Consider the following 6,000-nt stretch of genomic DNA (forward strand, 5'->3'; position numbering starts at 1 on the left):
GGCGGGCCTAACCGGGCTCTTTTTCGGGCCGAATCGGATCGGACCGGGCTTTTTTCTAATTTAAATCGGATCTAGTATTATTAGAGATTCCGAAGAATACATGTGTTAGCAACTAGATCATCGTAAAAATATATTAGTTTACATGGAATATTTTAGGAAAACATTACTTCGTTGAAAACATTTAAATTCGGCAAAAAATAAACATGTTTATATAATATATTTTATCATTGTTATGATAACAAAGATATCATTGTTATGATAACAATGATATCCAAATATTCATGAGAATGATATCCAAATATATATAGTGTACTTATTATATCTTCTTTTATTATTTATGCAACGAAGTATATAAATAATATTATTAATCACAAATATGTAAATATATATGTGTTTAAAGTATTATTTATATTTATAGTAAATGTTAATTTATAAATATATAAGAAAATATATTAGAATAATCAAATTATAACCGGGATTTTTCGGGCTTTTAATTGGGCCGGGCCGAAACCCGGGCTTTTAACCGGGCCGGGCCAGGCCGAACTTTGCCTAAAATTATAGGGCCCGTCGAGGCCCGAAGCCCGGGCCGGGACCGGGCCGGGCTTTGACCGGGCCGGGCTTGACCGGAATTTGACCGGATCGGGCCGGGCCAGATTTTCGGGTCCGGGCTTTTTGTGCATCTCTAGCAACACATGACTTGGCCATCTACTTTTGAGGGAAAAAAGAAGCCAAGTCAATCAACCTTTAGTTCTTCTTTTACAATTGTGATTTTATCATATGTACATCTATACTATATTATTATAAGCAAAACATAAGATAAATTGGTTGGTTGGTTAACACCTTTCAAAAAAGATTATTAACACTTTCTAAAAAAAAATAAAAATATACATATAATTAATTTAGAAACACGTTAATTCCGTATAATTAAAGGTAAAATTACATATACTACATAACTACCAACACTTGCACACTCCCATTATAACCAAAACTCTACTAATGCAAGTTTTAGCACAAACCCTCCGCAAAATATAGGATAAATTGGTTTGTTGGTTAACACCTTCCAAAAAAGATTATTAACACTTTCCAGAAAAATAAAAATATACATATAATTAATTTAGAAACACGTTAATTCGGTATAATTAAAGATAAAATTACATATACTACATAACTACCAACATTTGCACACTCCCATCATAGCCAAAACTCTACTAATGCAAGTTTTAGCACAAACCCTCCATATTATTTAGCATGTTATTAATTAATATAAAATAATTCAATTATTACATACCCTACATAACTACCAACACATTCCCATCATAGACAAAACTCTACTAATGCAAATCTTAGCAGAAACCCTCCATATATTTCGCATGTTATTAATTAATATATAATAATTGAATTAAGTTACTATTATCAACCTCTTCACTATATATTTCACATGTTATTAATTAATATATAATAATTAAATTAAGTTACTATTATCAACATCTTCACTATATTTACTTTGTCGGAGACATGTCTACATAGCCGTTGTTCATAAAGAAAAAAAGGAGTACACTTGCTAAGTGGGGATATATAAATAAATTGTACAACTATACCAACTAAAGGGAAAATAAAAAAGAAATTCAAATCCATTTTCAATCAAGAATAACACGAAAGGCCATTATAGCTGAAAGATGAAATAAAAAAATTAAATATATAAAAAATAAACCATTTAACCCTTGATTAGGTAGCCCCTGCATAACACGGGTTACATGCTAGTATTATATTATACATATACTAACCTATAACTCGTGCGATGCACGGATTGTTTTTAACATTCGATAGTTTTTAATAATATATTTTATAATATAATTTTCAATAGTTGAAAAATAAATCGAAGAATATAATAAATTATAACAATATATGTTTATAATAATTTGAGACTTGACTGAAAATAAATAATATAATATAATATATTGTTTAAAAAAGAATATAAAATTTTAAATATAATAAGCTGTTGACGGGGTTCGAACCCTGAATCCATGAGAGCAGTTTAAATATTAATATAATAATATTTTATTATTGTATCCAATGGTTTTCATTTTTTTGACTTTAAATCTGACAGTTGTTATTTGTCGTACCAAATAACTGTACCGAGCAACTACCAAAGAACTGTATCAAGTAACTAACAAATAGAGAGTTATCTAGTTATAATAGTATAGTATATACATGTAGTTCATGTACGTATTCAAACTCCGATAATAACAACTATTAGCCAGACAATTTTAACCAATTTCTAATTTATGAAAGAACGCTTATTTAGTGTCACTCTCTTCCGAGGCGTAAATATAAATTATTCAAACGAAATTTGACATTTTTGTTGTTGTTCCACTTATGTACAAATTGGATTTATCTGCATTATCGTTGTACCTTGTCAATTAATTTTGGCATAAAAGCATGTTATTGTAGTGACCTGGTGGTGAAGCATATGCTTGAATCACTGTGATGGATCAAATGACAACAATTTGACTCCCATTGTTTCACTTTACATCCTGATGGATGGCCGAGAAAAGCAATCAGAGAGGAGCAAGAAAAAGATCCCCTCCTAACATTGACGCAATGTGACTTGGCGATACACATCAAGCTCTCATATCTGCATCAAGGCTGACACTCGGGGAAGTACTAGATTTTTTTTTGGTTACAAGTTTGCATTTTCAACACTTGATCAGATGTTATGATACACCATGACGTTGATGCATCTTTGTGACTAATTAAGATTCTTTTTTCTTTGAAAAAAATAAGAAAGTTAAAACAAGGCTTCCATGATAGCTAAAATATTTTACTACCGACAAGTTTGTGCACGCCGTCAAAAGATGGGCACTTGATAGCTAGCCTCGATCCGACAAGAATGGAACACAAAACTTTGGGGATTTAATGGCCCTTTCCTTTCGTGTTGTTCAAGCTCAAAACGGTATTAAGCAAACATTGTCAATCTATTGCAGATTTACCAGGGACAACAAAAACAATCCAAAAGAAGGAGAATAACGCACTATGAAAAATCTGAAACTGCTGAATGTCAAACTTTGCAAAATAAACTGCTTTCCTCTAAGCATTTCTTGATAGCGATCTATATAGCGTTGGAAAGATCTTCGTTAAAAGGAATTTGCTACATAAATTAATTACTGTTTTGGTAAAGGTATGTCAACCTGTCCAGATTTGCGACAATTCGCTGAACCTACAAGTTTTTCTACCTCAAGGTCACAAATCAAAAAAGAAGGAGATCACCAAAAGAAAGGGACACTATTTATCACCTTGAAATAGCATGTATGAATTCGTAGCATGAACTATCAATAACGGCAATGACAAAGATCAAGCTGGATTGGTTCATAGCCTCGAAGTTAAGCATATGTTTACAGATGCAATCTCCCATACCAGAAATAAGAAATGCATTTAAGTATCAGGAGATCTCAGAACGGACCACCTGCTCCCCGAACTTCTGTTTCGAAACTAGATTTTGTTGGTGCTGCTGATATTGATGTCAAAGTTGTTCCTCATGTTGATAATAGTAGCTCCTCTAAGCATGAGCAAACAAGCTACAAAAAGATCCAAAATATCCAAATGAAGAAACAATATTTGGAGCTCTATCACAGGAGTTCAAGAACTGTACAAGCTAATCGATCTCATGGGAATGATGCGACTATCTGGGTTCCAGTGTGTTCTTACTGTAGACTTGAGGGTGCAGATGAAGCTTTCAGGAAATTAACATATATTTTGGTTGCAGTGACAATAAAGAATGATATTAATCCAGGTCTGAAAAACATAATTATGTTTCAAAGAAACTAGTGGTGAAAGAGGTAGCTCAGCAGGGAACCATCCCGTATTCAGCATCATCTTCTGCTCGTCAGACTACACTAAATGAGACTGCTGGAAGAAAAGAATCTAGTCTTCAAGAGAGTTCTCATTCATCAGTATTTGAGAATGTGGGGTCTCTGATGCCTGAACCTATCGTTTCTGATGCTTGGAACCCTTCTGATGGTTGGAACATGCCCGAGGAACCTACCACATCTGCTAATGCTAGTTTTGAGATGAAAGATCAAAGTGTAGTGAAAGGCAACCGCGTTCTCACAGCTAGTCTTGATTCGACCAAAGGTACATTCCGTCGGATTCAGTACATTATTTGTTTAAGTACGTTTCTTCGAATTCAGTATGTCATTTCGTTATAAGCACGTTCACTTTAAACTAGTAAATTCCTTCGGATTTAGAACACTAATTAAACAAATAAATAAGTGAAGGGGTTTATCCTGAAATAGATAGGCACTTGCTTAAACTTTTAAGAGGAATAATTACATCGGGACTGGATAAGTCTTTAAGACACCGGACATAATTTCTTCGGGATTGGGGAGAACAAATCAACCCAAGTACTTAAAATCCCGAAGCAAAAATTGCTTAGCGATCCCTTAAAAACTCGGGGGTAAAGAAGTTAGTTACAAACTTTAACTATGCTGAGTTGACCTCGAAGATGTATATTATTAAAGCCGAAATAGCATTCCAGTATGTGCTAAGGAAAAATATTTCGGTATGGTTAACTTAAACCGAAAATATGGATTATTAAGGCCGAATGAAGCATTTTACTTCGTAATAAGGCCAAGATAAATTAATGTCATGCTAAGGCAAATAAGAAATCGAAGAAGTATAAAGTTAAAACATAAAATTAAAGAAAATATGCCAAGGTAACTACTATATACCAAGACGCATATATTAAATAAATTACGCTACGTAAAATAACGAAAATGCATAAGTTAAAATTTTGCTAGGTTAAATACCGAAGATGCATAAATTAAAAACTATGTTAGTTTAATACCAAAGATGCAAAAATTAAAATTACTCTAGGTTAAATACCAGATGAGTAAAATAAAAAAATATGTCAAGATTAATACACATACCGAGTATGCATCAACTGAATAAATCACGCTAAGGTTAATGTTAAAATTAGAGAAACATAAATTAATTGAAATATGAAATAGAAACCAAAGATTCATAAAAATAACTTATGCTGGGTTTAAAATCGAAGTTTCGAATCCAAACTGTTCATTCACTTAAACACTTAGGGGAAAATAAGGCAATTTCAAAAGATATTTAAAATTTTGTTGAGGTTGAATACCAAAGATACACAAATAAAGTAAATTACGCTAGGTTAAATACCTAATATGCGTCAATTGAATAAACTACATTAGGTTAAATACCGAAAATGTGTAAATTAAATTAATTACTCTAGGTTAAATACCTAAAACAAACTACGCTAGCTTAAATATCGAAGATGCGTTAAATAAATTAATTATACTAGGTAAATATCAAAGAGGTGTAGTTAAACAAATTATGCCGAGATTACCGAAGATGCATAAATCGAATTATTTACGATATGGTAAATATTAAAATCGAAGAGGCACAAAGATGCATTAAATAAATTAAATAAGGAATGAAAATCAAAGAAGTATAAGTTATAAATTATGCTAAGTTAAAAATAAAATTTCTGAATCCAAACTGTCATGTCCATTGAAAACTTGGGGACACGGATTGCAATCTTGAATGCCATCAAAGACGTGTCTGAAATATGCCGAGGTGAGATAAAAATCCAAAGACACATATAAAATATGCTAAGGCAAGATAAAAATCCGATGAGGCATTTTAAATATTGTCAAGTACTTAATCTTGGGGGTATCCCTAAGAAGATATGAACTTACTTAGACATCCAAGGGGAATTAATTACCCCGAAGCAGACAAGTCTTTAAGACACTAACTATCTTTCTTTCGAGATTAGGGATAACAAATCGACCTAATTACTTAAAATCTCGAAGCAAAAGCTACTTAGTCCCTTAAAAAATGCAGGGTCAAGAGGGTAGATACAAACTCTGACTACGCTAAGGTAACTATTAAGTATCAAAGACACAAATATGAGGTAAATTACACTAGGTAAAATATCGAAGATGCGTAAGTTAAGAATTACGCTAGGTTACATAC

This window comes from Apium graveolens, chromosome 6, assembly GCF_009905375.1.
Source record: "Apium graveolens cultivar Ventura chromosome 6, ASM990537v1, whole genome shotgun sequence".
Taxonomy (NCBI): Eukaryota; Viridiplantae; Streptophyta; class Magnoliopsida; order Apiales; family Apiaceae; genus Apium; species Apium graveolens.